The 26,122-nt window shown below is 39.1% G+C and overlaps 1 protein-coding gene and 1 long non-coding RNA gene across 4 annotated transcripts in view; one reads left to right on the top strand and one right to left on the bottom strand.

The window, feature by feature from the left end:
• SOBP (sine oculis binding protein homolog) overlaps positions 1-26,122 on the bottom strand; it is a 136,256-nt gene that overhangs the window by 76,151 nt on the left and 33,983 nt on the right. The window lies entirely within an intron of this gene.
• LOC128410405 (uncharacterized) overlaps positions 25,501-26,122 on the top strand; it is a 30,940-nt gene continuing 30,318 nt past the window's right edge. Inside the window, exon 1 of the long non-coding RNA XR_008329495.1 lies at positions 25,501-26,013. This is a non-coding gene — a long non-coding RNA (uncharacterized LOC128410405). The remainder of the gene's footprint in view (positions 26,014-26,122) is intronic.

The raw sequence follows: 26,122 nt of genomic DNA, 5'->3' as shown, positions 1-26,122 counted from the left end.
GGTAAGACTGGGAGGAATAACAGTTTGTAAAAAACAACAACATGCCAGTGGAAATTGTGTCTTTTTAAAATGGAAATGTTTGAAAAAATCACCTGTGTCCATGATATTGTAATGTGGACATGGCGAGCCCTTTGAAAGTGGCAGTGGTCTGCTTTGGAGGTTGTGGTTATAGGTCTGGCAAGACATTGTGTGGTGTCCCTCTTCATCATTTGTTTATTTGCTTCTGGCAGTTTTGGCAGTGAAATATCAGAGTGAAATGCACACCGCTCTCTACATATGGTGGGAAGAATCTAGCAGAGCCGTCGAATGCATATTATATTGTATACACATTCTGTTTTATTTTTCAGTGCAGCTGTGCTGTAAAAGCTTATAAAATGTGAAACCTTCTGTGAAGCAACAACATTATCAAGAGAAGCTAGTCAAAAATGCATTAGGTTGTGACAGAAGCCAATATCCTACCCCATGGAGGAAAAAAAGTGAGACAGTTCCTAGCAGTTCCTGGCAAAGTTTTTTTTAAAAAAACACACAGTGGGAAAAGAGCTATTTAAAATATATTATCAGTATTAACTTTGTGGTTTTGGCTTTTGTTAATCTGCTCTAGAACAACAACAAAAAGTGATGCACAACTTTCAGCTAAAAGTGTGTAAACAAAATATTCAAATCATTTCCCATGTCCATCACTTTTTTAAAAAAAAGTTTGGGCTGCACACCTGTTAAGAACCTGACTGGCATGCATATGTCCTAAAACCACACAAGTGTCCAAAGCAGCTTCTAAATACATTAAAAAGAATAGAGTGTGTCCAATTTGTGCCCTTTTGCTCCAGCCTCTGGTGCCCCCCCAAAAAAACCTGTTTTGGGGAGTCCCACAACCCTCCAGAACAGATTTTCAGGGAATGCAGGGGGAAATCAGCAATACCCCCCTCCTCCATTAGTGGATGCCTGTGCTGGAGCAACAGCACTATGGTGACAATTTAGATTCTACCCAATGTCTATACATGATTAGATATTAGCCCGGTTTGTATATCATGCTAAACCAAGCTATGGTGTAACTTGTACACATAAGCATACAGACTCACAGAGAGAGTGCAGTCGCTTTGCTTCTCCATGGTCATTTTGTTGCTGCATTGCACTGAATTGACTTACTATGTTGTCCAAACACGGGCTCCAGATAAATAATGAACTGTAAAACATGGTTTCAATAGACCTAAACCACAAACCCAGGTTTGCCTGCAGCTAAACCAAGCCAAGGATTAGTTCAGTGCTGCAGCAGAACAACTGGGGGGGAGTGCCATCTTCTGTCCCAGAGCCTGCATACCCACATATTCATGCTAAACACATATTTTTTTTAGTCTGGCCCGATGCATTAATTTTTTGTGCCGTGCAACATTGTTCTGATTGGATAATCTGAGAGGGCATGTAAGTTTAGAAGAGACCACATATTCCATCAAAGCCTTACTACTTTGGGAAAATACATTTTCTCTCTTTCACACTATCAGTTGGGAACGAGGTGGGGCTTATGGGGTATATTGTTTCTTTGAGAGAGTATCTTATGAAGCTCTCTTCACATGCGAATTTTAAAAGACCACTTCCTCTGCCACTTGGAATTCAGCAGAACACATTCTCTACCATAGCTTAACCAATGTTCAGTGGCAACACTACAGACATTATTTATATGGCACTGAAAAACAGGGAGAGGCTCTGATAAATTGTTAGTGCAATTTATCAGCTGGATACCAAAAGTGATGTGTGTATAAATGAGCAGCTGGATCATCAAGTGTGCCAAGAACCACTTCCTTAAAATACAGTGTTCATGTATTTGAACTTTGGCTTCATTTCAAATCATGCTTGTACTCCAGAGAAGTGACTATATAGAGCTGGCATTGGAAGGACACCTCTGTTTCAACCACATTTACTTGGAAGTAAGTACAATTGCTTTCAGTGCAGCCTACTTTCAAGTAAAATCCCATACATGAGACCAATCTATAAGTGGTATGCAAGCTTCCAAGTTCAGCTGAATTCTTCTTCAGGACAGAAGTTAAATAAAAGGAGGAAAGAAAAATATATTTATAGGCAGAATAGAACATCTAGTTTGCAGTTTGCAATAGTCTTAAAATAGAATGTAAGAGACGTATTTCCATATTTAATTAAGTTAGACTGTGTCTTGGTATAAAAAGATATCAGGTATGCTGAAACAAAGAAGCAATGGCCAGTTCTCTTTCAAAATATCAAAGGCAATATAATTTCTCTTTCCCATACCCTTTTTACTTTCATTGCATTTATTTTGTGAAGGGGGATGGCTCAATATCCAGTTTAAGAAGCGTCTGGGTGAAGCTGAAAGTTTGCAGACAACTTAGACAGAAATCCCAAGCAAGTATCATTGAACTCAATGAAATTTACATTAGAATAAACATATTTAGGTGTATAACATGTTAGCTATATTTGGATGCCCCCACCAGAAAGTGTTATTTTACTATCCCAAATGATCCCCCCCCCTTAAATATGAGGTAGTAAATAATGCATATTTAAAATTGTGGGTTATTTAGTTACTTTCTCTCTTTCAAATGCCATTAGTGAAAATGTTGTATACATTATTTTGTTGGTTTAAGAATCTCGTGTAATGACACCATCTGTGCACCCAAAAAAGATACCATCCACCCCAACATGGGCTTCTGTAAGGTGGTACCAGGGGGTTGTTGCCCCACTGGATGTGTTACAATAACCGGATTCCCAGCTTTCATTTTGCTAAAAAGTAAATTTCTAGCATTTGTAGGACCTGAAATGTGCTGCAAGTTGTGTAGGCACTTTTGTCCTCATTTGTTTTGTGAGAAACTAGTCTCCTTTAGCCTTTCAGTGTTTATAGCCAACGAATGAAGTAATAGTAATAACTGACATTTAGGAAAGAAGATATAGCCAGTTAGACAAAGAAGGTGAGAGCGAAACAAGCATTGTCTACTCAAATATAGAAAAGAATCGTGGTTTGTGGTTCATTTTAAAGCCTTTTTAATCCCTGGTGGGGAAGAGTTTACTGCCCTGTTGAGAACAATTGATTGAGGTATCCAAGATTTTACTATAGCTGTGATAAAGCAGTGGTGTGCCAATTCAGAAACAAAAGGCGGCAGCAAAGACAAGTACCAATGAACTTTCAAACACAGGTCTTTTTCCCACAAAAAAAATTGAATAAAAATGAACATTTTAAAAATTACTCTGTGAAAGCCAAAGCAGACAAAGTCCAGCATTTTTAAACCATATTTCAGAGGACAGGACTATGGTCATCAGAGCACAGATTACACCAGAGCTGCAAAGTAACCCAGTGCTATTCTACACATTTTGCCAGAGGGACGAGGTTACAGTAGTGCACAACAACCCTGAAGTGTAGGCCAGTGTTATTATCATTGCATGTTAGGGGTGGTGGATAGGGAAATGCGCTGAGAGCAGCTGTGAAGTTTACTGCAACAACAGTGTAAATAATTAAGGACCTGGGGGGGTGAAAGGAGACAGAGAAAGAACTGAGGGTTTTTGTGGTAAGTGAACACACATTCCTGGATGCCAGCTTTGCCTGGAGATGGGCAACAGTTCTACCCACTGAGAAACAATGGAGGCATTCCCTTCAGTTCCAAGTTTTTCAGAGGCCGGATCTTTTCAAGACTTGCCACTATTCAGTTACCATATCTACCAGGATTAGGAGACCTGCTTTCTGAATCTAGTTGTTTCTTTGTTTGTTTAAATAAAGTATTTACTTCCCCGCCCCCTGCGCTGAAACAATTCCTGACTAACAGAGATCCATTATAGTCCCCCCTCCCCATTTTTCAAGAGCAGTAACTGTTATGTACTGAGTTGAATAGGATCCAAATGCAGCAGTCTGATTGGTCCTAGAACAATAGGATTCAGAATGCAGCAGTCTGATTGGTCCTAGAACAATGCAGCAGTATGATTGGTCCGCAGGAGCCACCCAATCCAGCTCCAGGTGGAGGTGAATCTGCAACCTGATTTGCCTACAGGAGAATCCAGGAATTAGCCAATCACGTGTGGCCCATCGTGTAAATAATGTATATAAAGCAGATATTTGGGGGGAACTTCCATTCCTCACTACTATGAGCTGAATAAAGAGCATGAAATCCACACTCGACTCCCGAATATATTTTAGTAACAATGAAGGAGCCATTTACACTTCTCTGACAATTATAACAATGATGTGATTTTGGGTGGACCATAATGCAACATATTCTTCACAGCTACAGTGACATGGCTGGCCTTTAAAGGAAGGGAACATGCCACAAAGAGAGCACATGAGTTAAATAACGAGGCATCACAATAATTTTCCTTTTTAATCCTTACTATAAACAGAAGTAACTTGTCTACCTTTTCCAATGAGGAAGTTCTATTCTATCAGCACAAGAAATATATGAGACTCAAACTAGAAGGAAGCTAGGGAGTATGAAGGAAGTTAGTAGAATTTAAAAATTCAGTGTATGCTCATTTTTGCAAAGAAAGTTGACCAAACAGGAATTGAAATACAATATTCACACCATGTGTGTATTTGAACTTTATAACTCAATCTGGTCCTTCAAAACTGTTTCTGGGCAATAGCTTACTCCCCCCCCAAAATGGATCTAGTTCAAAATGTGAATTATCAAGCCAAAACATTCTTTCATCTCCTTTCCCTCACCAGAACTGAAGATATGAGTTTCAATGTAACATTAGAAAATGCAGAACAATGCTATGGTCAAAAATTAAGCAAAACATATTACAACCCTTATGGTCTCTGGAAGAGTATCCAGGGGACCATTGGGATATTGCTGTCCTCTCCCTTCACAGGCAGAGAAGAAAGCCTGGCTCAAAGTCCTCCTCAGTATGGCCACAGAGGTATCCTCCTGCCACCCTCCTGATAACACAGCCCCTAAACAAGAAGAAAAGTACATCAAACCTCAAAATGACAATGAATTCCACCACCCATCACCTCTGTGGGAGCCAGTGGGAGGGAGGGAAATTGGAAAAAAAATCAAATGCACAAGAGCACCAGAATTGGCAGAAGAAATCCCTGCCCCCTAATTTGGTGAGCATGGTAGGGCTTGGATAGGGCCGGTCTACCCATGACACAAGGTGAGGTGATCACCTCAGGTGACAGGAGCCACAGGATCCACCTCAGTTGACAGGATCCACAGGGGCATCAGATTCTCAATGTAGATATTTATTCCCCCCTTTGCTACTGATGTAGATCTTTACTCTTTTCTTCTTCCCTGGTGGGGCAGGGAGGTGCCCATTTTGTCGTTCGCCTCAAGGACCAAAATGTCGTAGGCCAGCCCTCGGCTTTGATATGGTGATGTCTTCACCAGAACAAGGATCGCTCTGGCAATTGACTAATAAAAGCTCCTTGCATTGTTATACAAATAAGCATGGAAGGATTATTCAGAATAACAGATGCAATAATGTCTCCAGCTGAAAAAGTAGTTTTTACCGGCTGTAACATTGAAGTAGTATAAAATTGCATAATATTATATGGTATTTATTGCCTTGCATATGACCCTGTATAAAATAGGGTGCTTGCCCTAAAACAATGGGATGTTAGCTTCATATACCATGCAATATTCTCAAAAACATAAGCAAATTGCATTGACTTACTAAATGGCAAAGTGATCATGCAGACCAAACTGTAGAGAGCAACATTTTTAAGGTATACAACTCATTCACTACATAATTATATGCAAGTCTACTTCCAGATAAGTGGGTATAGGATTTCAGCCTTAGAAACAGACTGAAGTGCTGTTCACAGCAGTACACTATGTAAATGTGGTTCCTAGATGTGTCTGAGGATGTACAAACTAATCCCAAAATAAAACAATAAAATAAAATGCCCCTCTGAAATGTGTTTAGGTTTGTTACCTTCGAAAGCATTGCAGTTTCAAAATTCCTTTGATTTAGAATGAACTATCACAAGGCTTTGTTCAAGCCTAATCAAAATTAATGCAGGCTGAGCAATAAGACTGCACCCTTTTGGCTGTAATTCTGTATCATTTTTGCCTGTGAAAATCCAACAGAATTTACGTGCAGAAGGATTCCCCAGCCTTATCTGATATGGCTGAGAAATCCTCCTATCCTTTTCAGTCCAGGCAGTTCAAAGCAAACAGGCTTTAGACAGCTGTCAAAATGCAGTCTCCCAGAAGCCTTTATTGTAATAAAACTCATTAAGAAAGGATATTAATAGAAAATATGATTTGTCATGTTTCAAAAAGCTAAATGGAAACAAAGGGTCTAATAGGTAACCTGATCAGTCAAAATTCCCTTAAACATACTCTCTGCACTTGAAGTAAATACTCCAGAGTGCATATATTTTGCTACATCGGAATAAAACATCAAAGAAGATGGAATGGCAAAAACAAGCTGGCTGACTGCGAGTGCTTAAATTCTGTGTTTATAGAACTATGCCGGGATGTTCAAGGTAATGAATATGCAACCTGTAAATATCTCAAAGTAATGAAAGATGAAGGGTAATAAATTCTCTGGAGAAGAGAATCATCTTACCGATAGTTCATGACAACTGTTTCTTTCCTAGACACACTTCACCAGGGAAAAATAAAACATGCCTTTTCAGGTACGTATTAGGAATATAAGTGATCTCTGATTTCCTGTCCAGAAGCAGAGAAAGAAACATGTCACTGCAGTTTTTAATCTGAATAGAACTGACAGAGGAGTCTACTATGATGTATGCAGCTCAGAAATCAGAGATAATAAAACTGACATATCTCACTTTACAATCTTTCAGACTGTTCTTTGCTCCAGCTGGCAAAGCATGGCTCTTGGCTGCATTTATTTACATCCAAATAGTTTGTATAGCTTTATTTTAGAAAGCTTTGCCTCTAACACTGTGTAAACTATAGCTGTTGTGAGCAGCTTTCATATAGGAACCAATCTTGGAAGGTTCTGTTGCATTAAATGAAACATTAAAATGTTGCCCCAATGGATTTGGAAACCCCTGGGACCGGAAGCATTGGCTTAGCTACCAGAGCTGACATCTATTCTGGAAAGGCATTCTTAATACTGAGCCCTATACATGGATTCCCACTAATACAATAACTCATCACCTAGAATAGGCTCTCTCCACTGCTCACTTACCCACTCCTTTCTGAGTGTGTACTTTCCTGACTCACCCTTGGGTTTTTGTGTGTGAGGGCAGGATAGATATCTACAAACTACTAAACCATAACTTTAAATGTTAGAATTTAGCCAGTAGAAGTAAAGGGACCCCTGACCATTAGGTCCAGTTGTGGCCGACTCTGGGGTTGCAGCTCTCATCTCACTTTACTAGCTGAGGGAGCCGGCATACAGCTTCCGGGTCATGTAGCCAGCATGACTAAGCCGCTTCTGGTGAACCAGAGCAGCGCCGTTTACCTTCCCGCCAGAGTGGTACTTACTTATCTACTTGCACTTTGACGTGCTTTCGAACTGCTAGGTTGGCAGGAGCAGGGACCGAGCAACGGGAGCTCACCCCATCATGTGGATTCAAACTGCCAACCTCCTGATCGGCAAGAAGAAGAAGAGTTTGGATTTGATATTCCGCTTTATCACTACCCGAAGGAGTCTCAAAGCAGCTAACATTCTCCTTTCCCTTCCTCCCCCACAACAAACACTCTGTGAGGTGAGTGGGGCTGAGAGACTTCAAAGAAGTGTGACTAGCCCAGGGTCATCCAGCAGCTGCATGTGGAGGAGCGGAGACATGAACCCGGTTCACCAGATTACGAGTCTACTGTTCTTAACCACTACACCACACTGGCTCTGTGGTTTAGACCACAGCACCACCCGCGTCCCTAATAATTTAGCCAGTACTTGCCCCCTAATTTCTCATTCAGCAAAATAATAGACTCAAATTCCCAGAAAGTCCTTATTAAAACTAATGCTTTTGCTAATGGCATGTACCTGATCAAATAACTTGGTAGTATTTGCTATATCAATTCAATAAAAAGTACGTAATTAAAATTCCTTAGAAATCACACTCATTTGTTTCAGCTAAATAGCCATTCTGCCTAGCACCCTTAAGTGTATCCATCTTTGCAGCTATTTTTTCTAGAGCTCTCATTTCCCTTAAATTAGTTTCCATCATAGAAGTATCAAATATAAAGCGCAAAGTCGTATTAGCGGCAATACATCTGGTGTAACCTTCAATTCCATTCCTGCTGGATTTTAGGACACTGTGTGAAAGCTCTCTGCTTGGGCAGGACTTCACAACATAATCAGATTGAGCCTCATTGTGGGGCATCTGCACACCAGCACTGCCAGGTGTTTGTATCTTTTCCAACAGCTATGTGATGTAGCCAAATGTACCAAATGTTTATAATGCCTGCCACTTTAGCAGTATAAATTAATAAAATGTAAGGTATATTCTGCTTTTTCCCTTCCCCTTTGAGTGGTATTTCTGTAACAATTCTGTAACATTTTTTAAAAAATATTTAACTCTCAGACTATCCCCCCCCCCCAATCTCATAAGCATGCGCTGTAGATTAAGTGTTGTTGCTACTTGCTCTGTTAGGCATGCATTAATGCACCAGGGGACCTGTAATTTATTCATGCTATTCTGTCAACCCCCTTTGCAAGGAAACAGGACTGGAAAGGTACATTACTCTCTATTGCCATGCTCAGAAACAGCAAGCAAATATTCTCTTAACTACTCTATTTCAGCCCTTTGCTTATTTTCAGTATCATTTATATTCTGATCTAATACATGTGGCCCACCATTTTAGGCTGGATGTCCTTCTGTTCTAGCCTGTAATTAGGACAATGGCAATGAAGGAAAAGGAGGGGTAGACTGCATAATAAAGGAGAGAACTGAATATTTGTTTATTTATTTAATATGCGTACTTAGTTAAAACTCACTAGAGTGATCATATTTCTTATGGAGTGGTGTAAGTATAACCATAGCCTCAGTATAGCTACATTTAACTACCTCTGGAGCTGCCATCTTTGTTACTTTCCCCTGTTCCTCATACTTTAATTGGAGCATGGCAACCTAAAATGTAGGAGACACACCCTACGCCCCCCCCCCACTTTATCTCTATAATAATCCTCTGTTGCAAAGCAATTGCAAATACTTTTGCGCTCATAGTGAAATATTGGCTTGTGAATTTCTCTTGCAGTTTTTATTCTCATTATTGTTTGCTTATCTTATGGTCTTGCTTCTCGCCTTGTGCGTCTCAAGATAACCTCATTTTCATCACGGCATGAATACAGCAATGAATGAGGCCACAGAAAGAAAGAAAATACAGCTTTCCTCAATAACTACAGCAGTGCAATAATACACAAAGCCCTTTGCTACAGCTTGGGTATTTTGTGTATATCATTAACAGGACAATAAAGGAATCAAGGACAATGACCTGATAAATTTAGCAGCCACAAGACTGTACTTTCCTGACCTTTCAGAATAACCTAGTATTTCTGACCTGCATTTTTAAACTGCCATTGAGCTCTACTGCAGTATGACAATAGAAGCAGTGTGGACCACTCAGGCATGTTCAATTGCTACAACACAATTACCTGAGAACTACAATCTGAACTACACTCTTTTCCATAGTAGTTCACAATTCTTGGGTCAAGTAGTACTAAATATTACTGAGGCAAGTATTGTTAAAACTGTCATTATAGTCCTCCGAAAACCTCAACTGTGCAATTGGTAATGTTTCTTCAGTCCTCTTACCCCTAATATAACAAATCTCACTGTTGTTAAGCGTGTAGTTTGGTAATTTGATTCTACACATAAGGAAAGGTTTTGAGTACAGACCCATAGCACATAAATCAATGAAACGGAATAAAAATAAAAAGGCAAAGTGAGGATACAAAACAGTATGCCTATTTTCCTCAGTATATACAGTATATACAAAAGATGTGCATATGAAGATTTTCCACACTGACCCTCTTAACACAGTCTGCGTGTTTATTGCTTTTAAAAATGTTTTTGTTAGTGATATTGAATGTTAGAAGATAAGAGTAAGCTAGAAATGTAAAATAAATACTTAGTTATTGGTATTTGAAAGCACATGACTTCTGCCACCATTTACAGTTCCATTATGTTATGTGAGTGCCATGCAAAGGAAAATAAGCAAGTTGAATAAGGCAGCAGATGCCCTGGGTTATTTTAAATAATTTAATCATGTGACTAATTGGTCTCTGCTGGGTTTCTGTGGTAACTGCTTCCTAAGTGCTGATGGCAATTGTGTTAAATGTAGCTTGGAAGCAGCACGTAGGGTGTAGTGCCTTCTAGAGAGCAGAGGGATTCCATACAGCTAGGCTTGGAAGGTGCTCCAGCGGAGCCATCGATGATCAAACATCAAAATGTTTACAGCTGTGGCTATGCACTGCTTCTTGACTTCCAATAAAGGGGTTTTTGCATCTCTTCCCTAAAGGTTGTGGGCTGAATGACAGTTCTATACCCTACTTCTAATGCATGTGTATCTGAATTTCCGGTAGATTTAAAAGATGCATGCACAAAGATCACATATTGAAACTGAATGGCCAGCAGTTCTGCAGCTGCTTACAATCAAACTCAAATTACTCTAACTTGTACAACGTAAGCTGGAGCACTTTATTTATGGTTGTACAAGTGATACAAGGTATTAGTTCTTTCCATAATTCATTTGGAAGGGGACATAAATTCTATTTTATTTATGTTGTTTCAAAAAAATTATATATTGCTTGATAGTAAAAAATAATAACAATCCTTTATTATATCAATGTTATTTTCATTGTTATTGGGTTAAGTGACTGGTCAGGCTGCTTTCAGAATACTCTCCTGCCAAATGTCTTTACCAAATTTAGTTTGGTGTGCCAGCTGCACTTGTTCCTGTAAAGGTCTCCAATGACAGACGACTAAGGGCCAGTGACTGTGTACACATGTGTGGGGCTTTTTGTTTTGTGTTGTTATAGTCTGTTACAAGCTACTTTGAGGCTATTTTGACCAGAAGATATTATATAAATCACTAAAATAAATATAAATTCATAACATGGCAAAGTAATAATTTACTGCTTAGTACAAATTAAAGTACTCGTTGACATCTAATACCCAGCTACAATTTACCATTCTGATGGGGGGGTTCCCTGCAGTTCGCCTTGGGGCTCATGCACTCACCTCCTCAGTGAGTCCACAAGAAGGAGGTGAGAAACTTCCATTTCTGCTTCAGTTTAGCCACAGTTTAGCATCACAGCCCATCACTAAACTGTTGTTAATCTTAGCTATAGTTGGTTGGCAAAAAGTCAATTTCTTAAACTATGGTCTGAAATTGGCTTGTAATATGAGCTAGTTTGTTCAAGTTGGATGCCACAGCAATATGTTGTTAATCTAAAACAGAAACAAACAACAACCACACTGGAAAAGGAGACTGGAAGTGGGGTGCGGACATCACCAATGCTTGTCTATTCTCAATCTTGTTACACTCAACTATCATTTCACATTATATCTGAATGAACTGAAGAATTTTGTGGTAAATAGTGTTTGCTTGCTCCATTATTCCATTCTAGCTAATCCTTCTCTTGTCTGTTTTAAACCATTAACATTTAATATGTGACAAACTTCAAAAAGTATTAAATAAACAGACAGGAAATGGTCAGTTCCCAAGTTACGGTACATCATTCTGCTGTATCACTAAGGATACAATCCTACGCATTATTACCTGGGAGCTATGAAATTTGGATAAAAAATGAGCTGTGTTTTCAGAAGAGTAAAGTTTATTTAACCTGCTCCATGGATGAAAGAGACAATAGTATAAATGTCCCCTCTTCAGTAGGAGCTTGAAATTACTCTCAAACACCAGATAAGGAAAATGATAGAGATACTCACACTGCCTTGGAAAAGGAAACACGAAACCTTCACAGATGTTCCCTGCATCAGATCTAACATTTTGCTAAAGTATAAATATCACTAAAGTAACTTTTTGGAATAAATTCTACTTTACAGATTTCAGTATTTCTTTTGGGGAGGTTGAGGGTCAACTACACTTTATAAAGTTTGTTCTTTTAATGTCCTCTAATATTTTTTAAGTACTAGGCAAAATATGAAGGCATTAAAACACTTTTACTTGCAAACATTGCTTTTAAATATGAACATATTTGAACATATATATTTTTCCAATGACATTAAGATATATTAGGTAGAAAAACAAGTTTATAAAAACGCAGTCTTCTTGACATTCTAATTTGTGGCTCTAATGTTCAGAGTCCTAATGAGCCACTAACTTATGACAGTAAGCTATATCAAAATGGAGTTAATTTCAATACATTGCATAACCTCAGGAAAACTGGATATTTCATGAACATTTCATTCTCAAACTCCTTCACGCTTGATATGAAAACAGTATAGCCAGCCATACTGCTGAATTTCCTCCAATATTAGCCCGAAAGTATCTGGTGTTTCAAATTAAAAAGGGTTGGGGGAGGGGGAGCGAGAGAAAGCAAACAAACCAAAACCCTAGTAACAAAAGCAACAACAGAAGCCATCATGCAGTGTTCACAAGTATAGAATCAATTTCCTTTCTGTTACCTTGCAATACATAAAGATACATGCACCACACAAGAAGGGCAAAATCAGAAAGGTTAAACTCACTTGCCACTAAATATAAGGGAATACATCATTTGTCACAACTTCTGGAAGGCACGAGGTTTTGAAAGCATTCAGGATGGTCTAGAATGGTGTGCTAAGAAGATATGACCCCTATGGATACTTGTATGGTGTACTAAGAACCAACTAGTCATGCCCTACCACTTCTGCCTCAAGGAGCATCTTCTGTGTGCAGTGCTCCCCTGAGTTACACATGTGTTTTGTAGTAGTAGTGGAAACTGCTGCTGTTACAACACAGGCCGGTTTTGAGCAATATTTCACAGAATGAATTATTTCAATGTATGTTCAACACAGAGGGGTTTTGTGGGTGAATTTCTGTGGGTGGAATATATTCACACTGTCGAAACCACAGAATTGATTTAATAAGTATGGAAGACTTCCACAATGCAAATTTCTTTCAGAAAACGCAATGGTTGTACAGTAGGGCAAAAAAATAAAAAAAGCTCAAAGAAAGACTCTCTGTTCATTTATATAGTCATTTCTCTCTCTCCAACTCTCTTCACAACAAGGTATCACACACTTTAGGGTGCTAGCATTTCAAAAGATATCACAAATTGTATTTTATTATTTTGAAGTCCAACTGGAAACAATGAGTTAATGTTACGGAGTATAAAAACACAGCTTATTTTCCACCTCCTTGTTATTTCCCATTCTCTTACATGACAATTGTCTTGGACAAAACATAAGACTTTTTCTGAACTTATTGTGCCTCCTAGAGCTTTGTCGGGTAAATGATTTGGAATGGGGACAGAATTTCATCCATGACACAGCCAACCTTCCCCCCACTTGTAACTTTATTGCAGTTGTACTATCAATACTTTTTCTATCTGTAGTTTTAATTTTTCCACATTCTATGAAAAGTGGCTACAAGGTAAACGATGAAAAAGGCAAAATACACATACAAATGCTTCCAAATATGCAAAATATGTGATCCAATACTCAACAGAAGACTCTTACTGACTCCAGTATGTTTTGGATCTTCACCAAAGAAAGGAAGCAGTAAATAGAACACTTTTTTTTTAAAAAAAAAGCTACTTATTTTAATGTCTGCATTCACAGGCGTTATTTGTCACAGTAGCAGGTAACAAATTTGCTTCAAGAGGTGTGATTTAAGTTGACAATGTCCCTTTAAACTTCTGAATTCTAAGCTTAACTGTGGCATATTTACTCTCCCCTTTTTACTTTTTCTTTGCTCTGAGGTATGTGGACCATCTGTGCCTCTAATATGGTGTTCTTAAATAGCCTCCAGTGTGATTCAGTTTTTGTTTTTAATCACTTTTCATTTTGAAAAACTTCCTTTCCATTAACTCTTTAATTTGCTATTTTAAAGACATTTAACAGTGTTCCTTCCTTCATAAGCTTTAAGGATGACTTTAGGTCTCAAGGACCATCACATGAAAAACTATACATGTTTGACAACATTCTTAGAAGACTCCAAAGTGGTTAGAACCTTCTGTAGATAATATTGCATGAGAACTTAGCCCTGCAATATCATATGAGAACTAGGGTTTCACCTGACAAGCTGGGGCCCATATAAGGTGATCTAAAATAGCACACACTAGCCTCTACTGTAGAGCACCTGGCTCTCTTTGAGCATGCACATGAATTTCTTTTTCATCATTATAGGCTAACATTGACCAGAAAAATGCCATGTTAATACAATCTGCATATATGTTACACTACTATGGGACAATACTAGACAAAATGCAGAAAAATACATGCGGATATACCACTGTCTCTCATCAAATATTTAGTTCATTCAAAGGAAGCTATTTCATATCTGTGCTACCCCAAATTTGGCATGGACCATCCACTAACCTTTCTCTCCTACATTGCCAAGTTTCATATCACTCTGTTGACTTATATCCTAACTTTGAGTCATGGCCCCATCCCAATTTCTTATTTTTAAAAAAGTATATATATATATATATTTGTTAAATATTTTCCTGGTTTACGAAACAAACAACATGTCTTGTCTCTTTTTTCAGGTTGCACAGTCTTTCTGACAAATCAGTTACATTTGTTGTGAGACCTTAGTGTTGAGTACAGTATATGGTTGGGGAAGAGGAGGGGTGCAGTGATGAGGCTTATATTCTTTTGTATAGTATGTGTGTGGGGTTTTGTGTCAGCGTCAACTGGGCAGTTTCTCTTTCTATTCATTTATTACATTTCCTTGGTAGTGAGAGGTATTGGGGGTAGGGTTTGGTTTGTTGTCTGTGGTTGGCTGCAGTGAGGTTTGTTTGCATTTGTGAGGGGCGGAGAGGGCTTGTTGGGTCAGGTAAGCCAGATTGATTCGTATGCTGTTGGTGGATTCCTGTTGTTGTCTTGTTGGGCTGTGTATAGCCATACTGGGGTGAAGGCATCCTCTTCTATTTGTCCCTATGTCGGTTTCAGTTTATTGGTTAGCTTTTCTAGCAAAACCGTTTCCCATACTATTTGATACCATTGCTTCATGTTTACTCCTGACAGGTCTCTCCAGTGTCTGCCTATGAGGTTTCTGGCCGCTCAGAGTAGGTGGGTTATAAGCTCTGTATTGTGCGAGTGGTCATTATGATCTTGAAAGATGTTCAATAGGGCCAGTTCTGGGGTGAGTTCTAATACCTGTTTAGTTATTTTGCTTATCGTCCCCTTCTCTTGTGCCCTCAATCTTTCCCAACATCAGGGTCTTTTCCAGGGAGTCTTCTCTTCTCATGAGGTGCGTAAAAAAGCAGAGACATCACCTTGCCAACAAAGGTCCGTATAGTTAAAACTATGGTTTTCCAGTAGTGATGTATGGAAGTGAGAGCTGGACCATCAAGAAGGCTGATTGTCGAAAAATTGATGCTTTTGAATTATGGTGTTGGAGGAGGCTCTTGAGAGTCCCATGGGCTGCAAGAAGATCAGACCTATCCATTCTTAAGGAAATCAGCCCTGAGTGCTCACAAGAGAGATGATAGCCATCTTCAAATATCTAAAGGGCTGTCACTTGGAAGATGTTTTCTCCTGTTCTGGGGGAGGGGGGGAGGGAGATTAGGATCCAAATCAATGAATTCAAGTTACAAGAAAGAAGATTCCAAATAAACAGCAGGAATAACTTTCTGATGATAAGAGCTGTTCAACAGTGAAACAGACTCCAGTGAGAGGTGGTGAACTCTCCTTCCTGGAAGGTTTTTAAGCAGAGGTTGGATGTATTGTCTAGTTGAGAGTCCTGAATTGCAGGGGGTTGGACTAGATGGGTCCCTTCCAACTCTGATTCTATTAAGACACCATGAGCATTTCACCAATAACTGCATTATTTTGGGGGGGGGGAATATACTCACTAAAGGCTTCTGCTTCATGTTCCAAATAAAACACATGATTAATTAATATGGACTTGAAAATATTAAACCACAATAAGTCAAAACCCAAGCCAACGCACTATACACCAGCACTAGCCCTTTAGAAAGACAGATCTTGAACTGTTCCTTTAAAATAAGCAAACTGAAATTGACTGAGCAGGGCAACAAAGGAGGTTAAAGGTGCAGACCCTTCATAGTGAACGCTTTTAATGGCTCTCCAAAGATGCAACACTAAGGCTCCAATCAATCAGACTTAGGCCTTGGTTTGCACTTAATATGGAGTACGTCCTATTGAACTCAGCGAAACTTACTTCTGAGTAAACATGCATAGGATCAGGCTGTAGCACCACCAGTCTGACATCTCAACTCCCACAAACAGGCAGGGGGCAGAAAGGGCCTTTGTGAATTTAATAGCTGGAATTGTACCTAGAAATGAAGTGGAAGCCAACAAAAATGTCAGAACATAAGTAATTATATATTTTTTCTACAGTGTGTGTGTATGTGTTTCAAATAACTGAGCAGCTACAATTGCTGCAATCCAGCATTTCCAAAGTAAAAAGTATGTAGGGGCTCCCCAGTTCTCCATGAGTAGGAAAATCTTGGCATGTACCAAGGGAAATTCTGGAGTGAATACAAAACATTTCCTTCCAGAGGAGAAAATGAGATCACATATATTCCTAAATGTCCTTCTAAGATTGTCAGCACACAGTGAGGCTCACCAACCATTTTCTAACTGAACATTATGCCCTGAGAAAAAAAGTATGTTTTGATGCTGTAACAAAGCATCCCAAAGAAATACAATATTTCTTTTCAGTCACTTTGAGAACTAACTGATGTACAGCTGTCTTCTGCATGCTTGATTTTTCTACAGAATGAGATAGAATGTTATCTTCTCAGCGAGAGCTGACCCAGCAGTTTCACATGCAGTTACAATATAACCACATATAAAATATAGCAATGAACATTTTTAGACATGTGATCGCTTCATCTCTATGCTTGAATATAAACAATACCCACTGTTGTCCATAGGTTGGGTTGTTATTTAAACTGATTTAGGGTCCCTTCAGTTCCAAGATACACATGGTGTTGGTAGTAAACATATCTGCCCCAATCATTTCTGTTATTTACTGAGTTGAATAGGATCCAAAATGCAGCAGTCTGATTGGTCCTAGAACAATAGGATTCAGAATGCAGCAGTCTGATTGGTCCTAGAACAATAGGATTCAGAATGCAGCAGTCTGATTGGTCCACAGGAGCCACCCAATCCAGCTTCAAGTGGAAGTGAATCCACAACCTGATTGGCCTGCAGGAGAATCCCAGAATTAGCCAATCACGTGGGGCCCATTGTGTAAGTAATGTATATAAAGCAGACGTTCTGGGGGAACATCCATTCATCCTCACCACTATGAGCTGAATAAAGAGCATGAAATCCACTCTTGACTCCGAGTATATTTCAATTTCTAAAACAAGGGACAGGGTGTGATCCCATTAGGAAGGACTGCTGTTGCCTCCCAGTCATCTTTCCCACTGTAGCCCTTCCTCCCACAAGCTTTTTTTGCAGGTAACCTCATTTCTGGAATTGAAATTTGCTGGGAGAAAAAAGACTTCAGGGGAAGGGCTGCATAGGAAATAATGGTGGGCAGGAGATGGGTTTAGTGTCTCCTACCCAAGTGCCCCATTTCTGCTTTGTATCACACCCAGCTTTAAATCTGCATTTCAAAATCAGCCTGTCACTGGACCTTAGTGGATTCTTCTGGTCAATTTGTTTCTAACACATGCCCCATTACTTGAAGGAGATGGTCAGATTTTAAGTCATAATTAGTCACATCCATCTCTATAGAGCGAATGATGCCAGAATACAACATGACTGATGTAACACAACTTAATGGTTATAATTAAAAGGGAACATGCCTCTTAATTGCATTGGATACCTGCTAATCATCTGGACAATGGGAATTTGATTCAAATTTAGGGTATTAAATGGCAGCAGATGGACAATAAACTCTCCACTAAGCATGCATACGCTGATGAGCACTCCATTCTGCCAGTTACCTCCATTAAGGATATGTTGGTGGCATCAGTCAGTCCCCAAAATGCTACATTTGGTGCTGAAATAATTGCTAGTGAGGAAATTTTGATAAGTTAGTTAAAAAATAGTTGATGTGCTTTCATCGTTGCTGCCACATTCGCATAGACAGTAAAGAGCACATTTGTTCTACAAGTGTGGCTCCAGAGTCTTCTGTGTAATGGCAGTTTTGTAATTCAGTTTTCAAGAAACTGAGGTCACTTCCAGATGAACTCTTTAAATGAGCATCCATCCAGATTTCTTTTCACAGATTTTGTGGGGAGGTATGTCATGTGCCTGATCTATACCTTACACAACCTATATTCATAAATATATTCAAAATCATATTACACAGGAGGGGTATCACAGGTCTCTATTTTTCTAGCCATGCAAGCAAACTGATGCTGTAAAACATGCCCCCTAAAACTTCCCACCATGTGTAGGAAGTGGGAAGCATAAAGACTATATTCTTGTCATGAAGGCAGACACCAGAATCCCCTGGAGTGTCTGTGTGCAAATTGACACAGCTGCTAGTGTTCACAGATGTTCTGAGGTTGAACACACAACATACATATGCCACTGGCTGATTGACTACTGATTTAAACAAGGCTACTGACGAAAAAGGAATCCCAGTTTTAAATTAAGCCTGATGTGAATTGTGTGGATAAATCCGAACATATTATCCTGCCATGGGCCCTTAAGCTTTGCAAACAACAATTATATATGTTTACAATCCTGATATTTCAGCCACTTGCATTATCTAAGAACATGCCCCAAATTTAAAATAGTCCGCACTGAACCTTGCTTATCAGCTCCACTTTTAAACAAAATGGCATTTGTGGTCAAAAGTTATGTCACCAACCACAAGAAATTGCTGCTGGTAAATTTCTGGTTTGCCCTATTTGCTCTGAAGCTTGCAGTCTAGTATAGTTTAAGAGACATCATCTCAGCCAGGAACAGAGTGGAACAATGCTCAGCTGTAGATGCCTTTGCTTTTGTCATTCTGATGTACCTACCTGAAAGGTCATATACTAAGCAATGAAAAATACCAGCCTAGGAACTTCTAAGAGATAATCAACTGGAAAAATATGAGGCTTTATTTAAGAGACAGGAGTTAAATAGCAAGGAAATCATTTGTTAGAGAAGACACACACAGATTCCCTGGGACACAGCCAGCCAGAAGGAGCTTGAGGAAATGAAATGCTGTAGTTGAATCCTGGGCCCAAGTTGCCTTGGATATTTTGAAGGTTATTTCATGGACATGATCTAAAGTGACTTTAGACTTTGTAACCAAGTTAAAGGAGTCTTATTTAAGATCAAGGGAGTAAATTTGGGAAAAATAGATATATCTAAATAGCTTTTATTTGAATCTTTGCTCAGAATATGTAAAACAGAAATCTTTTCTCAGTTATATTTTTTTACATTTAGCTTCTCCAGGCTATTTCCTGAAACCACAACACAAAAAGGGCCATACCATGATTTGGAATTAAATGTGAACCAGTCTAGTAGATAAACTGCCTTCTTTAGAGCCTTCTGCTTTTCTGCAAGTAATGTAGAAATACATGGGACTTCACTGGCCCAGTAAATAGAGAGAGAGGTTTGTGCCACTGGTGGATCTTGGGGACTCAAATTTCAGTGATGCCCTGTGCAGTCGCCAAAGTTCATTGTCCCCCCGCCTTTCTCGCTCCATTATAAATCATAGTTGTGTTATATTTGAAAAGCTTATTTTAAAGAATAAATCCACAAGAAAAACAAACCTAACCCTTTTTTTGGGGGGGGGTTACAGTTAGGTGAATGAGCAACATCTACAATTTTTCAAACTTCCCTGAAGGAAAATGTTCAGGTTTCTAGTTTTCTTTCTTTTTCTTTTTTAAGAAATGTGATCAATATTTTGTCACTATTCATTGGCTTGGCACTGTGGTGGCGCTGTGGGTTAAACCACAGAGCCTAGGACTTGCCAATCAGAAGGTCGGCGGTTTGAATCCCCGCAATGGGGTGAGCTCCCGTTGCTCGGTCCCTGCTCCTGCCAACCTAGCAGTTCGAAAGCACGTCAAAGTGCAAGGAGATAAATAGGTACTGCTCCGGCGGGAAGGTAAATGGCATTTCCATGCACTGCTCTGGTTCACCAGAAGCGGCTTAGTCATGCTGGCCACATGACCCGGAAGCTGTAAGCCGGCTCCCTCGGCCAATAAAGCAGGATGAGCGCCGCAACCCCAGAGTCGTCCACGACCGGACCTAATGGTCAGGGGTCCCTTTACCCTTTATTCATTGGCTTAGCAGGGATTAATGCATCTTATACCTTCCTGGGCTATACAGTGGTACCTCAGGTTAAGTATTTAATTCATTCCGGAGGTCCGTACTTAACCTGAAACTGTTCTTAACCTGAAGCACCACTTTAGCTAATGGGGCCTCCTGCTGCTGCCATACAGCTGGAGCTCGATTTCTGTACTTATCCTGAAGCAAAGTTCTTAACCTGAAGCACTATTTCTGGGTTAGCGGAGTCTGTAACCTGAAGCTTATGTAACCTGAAGCGTATGTAACCCGAGGTACCACTGTACATTTAAGCCAGCAATTTTAAAATTATTCTGGTGAATAATATCCTATATTTACTCCCAGCCTGAGATATACCGCATTTTTCCATGTATAACATGCCCCCATGTATAAAACAACCCCCATTTTTAACACTTATTTATTAAAAAAACCCTCATCTTATACACAGAAAAATATGGTATATATATCTCCTTATTAATCATATGGCAATGAACTCCAATTACAAAAGGATTCCTCAAAACAGATTGCTATGCATCATTATATCATTATCTAGTTCAGAACTTGCTTGTTATGCAACTGAAAGCAAAGCCGATTATACCATGCAATATAATTTGATGCATCATCATATATTCATTTTCAAGATGCCATTTTGTTTGCACATACTAAATTTGTTTGTACAAGGGTAAACACAGGCATAGTAAACTGTATGGATCCCACTTAACAAAAATATTCCAGACTGCGATTTACATAAACGTTACTTTCACACCATTAGCCTTGTTTCCAATTTTTAAGACTTTTCAGTTCAAGTTTTCTCCATGTTTATGAAGGCTACAAATTTTGAAAATTAAACTGAATCCCCACACAATCCCAAAATAAGAATGGAAATTGTTAATAAAAGCATCCAAGTGAAATTGTGAGACTCGACTAGTGTGACATGCAATGGAAATGTCACTTGTCATTTTAAAGATGTAAAAAAAGAAAAGTCAGATTCTGCTATGCTCTGGTTGCCTGAAACTGGTCATTCTACAAGATTTTGTGATCTCTGAGCAATGCTCTTTTAAGACACTTTTTACACACATGAAGTTCACATTGATTTTCTTCAAGAGTGAGTGTAATACAATTATAAAACCTATACTGGCCAGAATGCTCATTCAAACAGAGCCAAAATGGCAATTTAACCCTTCCTCAGCTGGCTTTTTATTCAGGTAGTAGTGCCTAACAATGTGTGCTCCCTTATCCTGGCCAGCTTTTCCCTTGGGCAAGAATAAAGAGTGTTGGATGCTTCTTCCTGAACATACACAGAACACCTTCAGGAAGCAGAACTCAATTGTGAATACTCCTCCTGCCACAAACAACTCTGGGAAAGATTAGCTGAGAGCCACTAGATACTACTCCCTGCAGGGATTTGTTCTGCTTGAGGAAGTGGAAGAGCAGCTAAACCAGTTCATTAACTTCAATGGATTTCAACGGATCTACTCTGAGTAGAACTAGCAACTCAATATAGCCCTAGTTTTTCAAAGGCCTTTAACCTCCGTTCAAATAAAATGAGAAACTATAGTTAATGGAAGACTTCCCGGTTTGAGCCCAAAGGCTCATTTATATTTTGGCTTATTTAAGATAGGATAATTGAGCATGGATAGTGTAAATAAACCAAATACTTATATTCTTATGTAAGCCACTTTTGTGATTACCTGGTATCTGTCATTTGTGTACTGTATAAAGATTAGAACTGCTTAAATGTGATAAATGTGAAGTCCCATTGATTTCTATGAGAGAGGGCATACAATCGGCTCTCCCATGGAAATGAATAGGGCTTCAAAACCCTTTACAGTGGTACCTCGGGTTACATACGCTTCAGGTTACATACGCTTCAGGTTACAGACTCCGCTAACCCAGAAATAATACCTTGGGTTAAGAACTTTGCTTCAGGATGAGAACAGAAATCGTGCTCCAGCAGCGCGGCAGCAGCAGGAGGCCTCATTAGCTAAAGTGGTGCTTCAGGTTAAGAACAGCTTCAGGTTAAGAACGGACCTCCGGAACGAATTAAGTACTTAACCCGAGGTACCACTGTACTTGGATTGGGCTGTGTTCTATTCTTTGTTTCTTGCATGCGCATTAGTTTGCAGCATGTGTGTTTGTGATATTGGATGACATGCTTTAGAACAATTTCCAGGTGGCTGCCATAAATAATCTGACTCAAATTAATATTCGTAAGAAAGTGTTTTTTATGTATGGCACATACCCTGCAGTGAGTTTTTAAAATGTAAATGTAGATTACATCCTAATGGGTCAAATAACACCTGGTAATAATAGATATATCATTTCTGCTTTTTTATTTTTGAAGCGCTAATGAGTATCCCTTCTTTACTATTTTTTCCCCCCAGACTAGGCTAAGTGCTTATTGCTGCAGTTCTTAGTCAGGGTAGGAAAGGGAAGTCTGCCTAGTACAATCCATTAGGAAATCCAAGCCATAAATGAAATGACCACAAAGACCTATCAGTTAGCAGAAATGCAGCAGCTGTACATATTTATTGTAACATAACACTATATTGTTGCAGAGATGTGCTGTTTAAAACATGCATAAGGCAGGTGAAACGTGACCATGTTACTTCTCTGTTTGAAAATGAGAAGGTGTAGAGTGGCATAACCTCAAATACATAAATAAACATTAGACTAATGGGGAAGACAGGTACACAACAAGTCTGGCAATAACAGTTCAAAGGTCACTGGTAAATGTGAAACTTTTGCAGCCTTGCAAATTTGATCTTATACTATATTCTTTTTCAATGTGCTGCTTTAGCACATGCTATAAAAACTATAAGGGGTAGTAAAGCTTTATCACACCTTCCTGAAATGAGGAGCAGAAGGGGAAATGTCTGAGCATTATAGTCTACTCTTGATCACATGTATAGGTATACCAAAGAAATGCAACTAATGGAGAAATGGCATTCTTATTTGATTAAAAACCTGAAGAGGTATTAGTTAAAATCCTGACACCAATAAGTGCTAAATTGTCCTGAAGTAGTTTGGCTTCAATAGGACCAGTGCTCCCCCCCAGGGGGTACTCAAGGGCACGCAGTACCAGCACCTCTTTTTTAGTTAAAAAAGATTATAAAAAGGATTTAGTAGGCACAAGGTAAACTAAAACTGCAGCTTTTTCAAGTTGAACTGGCCTTGTCTAAAGACATACTGTATGATAACTTGCAGATCACTACATATCCTAGTGGCCATCTTGAAACCAAAGGCTCAGCTTGGTTGCTGGAGACCTACATAAGTTTTCTGTACAATTCTTCGTCTTTAGTTATTTTATTTCATTTTTTATTTAGGTAATTTATATACCATTCCATACTTCAAAGAAATCTCCGAGTAGTTTACATCACAATGAAAACATCAGAAATATACACAAAAATCATGATAAAAACCCACATTTTAAAGCAGCACAAAACATATGGGGACCATATTAACCACTAGTAGGTCCAAAATACAGAAATACAACAGAAACAAAGAACTCTGCCCACCAAATATAGAAGCATGCATTTATAGGTATTAGAAGTTATCTGTTTACACAGACTGAGAGGCTATTTATGCAACACAGTTGTCCAATTAGAGGGTGTTACTATGATGACTATTATTGGGGGACTCCTGTGAAAATATGGTGCTGGTAGAAGAATACCAGCATTTGTGGAAATAGATAATCTCTGAATCTAAAGCAAGGATGGGAAACCTGTGGTTTCCCAGATGTTTACTGACTTCCACCAGCCACAGCCAGAATGACCAATGTTCAGGAATTATGGGAGTTGTAGTCTAGCAACTGGAGAGCCACAGGTTCCTATCCCTCATTGAAAGTTCCCACCCTCAAAATGCCTATGGGAGAACGCCTTCTCCAATATCAACTTTCCTGTGGATTAAAAGATAGTGGTCCATATCACTCTCTTTATTGTGGCCACTAATAATCACTCATTTCAAATTCTGCCCCGTTCCCCTGGTTTGTTATTGGGGGAGCCTTGCAGCACTTTTGAGTGCTTAACTCTGTTCTGCAGCAGACAAATTACCATGTTAGATTACCCAAAATCCAATGGTCAACCCAACATCAACATCAGGTTGGCTATTGCATTTTGGGTAATCTAAAATTACCAATGGTTGCCTCTGACTGGAGCAGAGTGAAAGCAACATGCAGTCTTGGTTGATGTAAATGATTGGCAATGGTGGTAACACACAACAGCAGAAGGTGGAGGTCCACGTGGAGCTGTCCAATGGGGTACCATGCCAAGGGCCCACTAAAGTCTGAACCCCAGTCCTGACTGCGTTTCATCATCTGGCATAAAGCACTCTTACTCCCTTAAAACTGATCATATCAAGCATCTGATAGGCACTGTGGCATAATCTCAGTCCCTGATTACTAAATAGCACCTAGCTTTAAAATGTTCTGTGCCAATATGTTAACTTCATGAAAATGCCCCCCCCCCTTCACAAATCAAAAGGACCACTGGAAATACTAAACCCTTCAAAAGAAACTGAAAACAAGCCAAAGGACAACAGCCATTTCAAAGCAGTCCTCTTCTAATATTCCCTATATAAATTTGCTTATTTCTATACCTTCACTCCAGAAGATTCAAACACAAAAACAAAACTCAGTATTTTATATTTATAAACTTATAATGAGAAAAAAAGAGAGTAAGTGGGGGGAAATGTTACCACAGCAAATTTAACCTCCTTTGTATTTGGATTACATTAGCTTGCCAAAGATACAGTGTGGAGGGATCCACAAAGGTGGATCTTTTGGGTCCAGGAGCATGTTCACAAACTGATGTTCATGTGGTACTGTGGCTTGATACCTGTATGCAGCGATGAACAGACATTTCCAGTTTCCTGGAAGGTTTATTTGCTTACTTACTTAAGGCTTTACTATCCAAGTCTCTCCTCCCCCCCCCCCCTCTTCTCTTCTCTTTGTTCTTTTCACATCCTTTTCTGGTCCAGCTCAACTGCAAACCTCTAGCCAGGTATGTTCCAACTTTTGTGAATTTTTGGTGATAGCCAAAGATAGTCATACTTAGAGAAGAACCAGTGAAATTAATGGACTTAAGCTACTTAAATACATTGGGTTTACTCTGAGTATGACTCGTCTTAGTTGGATATCACATTTGCTTTTCCCACATCCACCAACAGCCGTCAACTCTCTGTAAAGTTCTGAGCAACCTTGCCCTAGAAATATGGTAAGTATTCAGATATACACAAAAATCCTTATCACGTTTTGTATAAAAATTCTGCATCGTGAAATCTTGTTACAACCCTAATTGTTAAAAAATAAAATTAGTGGTGCCTCAAATATCCATTATGTGCTCTGCCAAAAAAGAGCACAGCATCATTAACTAAAACTGAAAATGTCATCTGAAGGATCTGCGCATATATATTATTTCAAATGCATCTTCTTAGCTTCTAGCTGTGTGTAAACTAAAACAATTTTCAACCAAATTTCTTCACAAATCATGTAAATCTTATTATCTAATTTCTTTTGAAATTATCACTTAGACTATTTATGTTGTTTTAGGTACTGCCAACACCACTAAAATAAAAAACAGAAATGTCTGCAATGCTTAACACAAAATTAATTAGAAAAAGAGAGTGAGAGAGCAACAGAGGATCCACTGGAGTCAATGGAAAGAATTCAAGTCACCTACAAAGGACTTTGGATCAAGCTTTTAATCACAGTTCTAATCCTGCTGTCAGCTGTAGCAAGTGATAAACGCTTCGCTAATGTTATCTAGGTAGGTAGCAAAATGCTAAATGAGATTTGTATTCCTGCTGCTTTCCTGCATAGGTTTTAAGATTCCTTTCAGCAATAATCCTTACAAAATCGTAACTGCAATTAGAATA

This window comes from Podarcis raffonei, chromosome 3 (assembly GCF_027172205.1).
Source record: "Podarcis raffonei isolate rPodRaf1 chromosome 3, rPodRaf1.pri, whole genome shotgun sequence".
NCBI lineage: Eukaryota > Metazoa > Chordata > Lepidosauria > Squamata > Lacertidae > Podarcis > Podarcis raffonei.
Note: the sequence above shows the minus strand (reverse complement) of the source record. Positions and strands in the feature narration are given on the sequence as shown.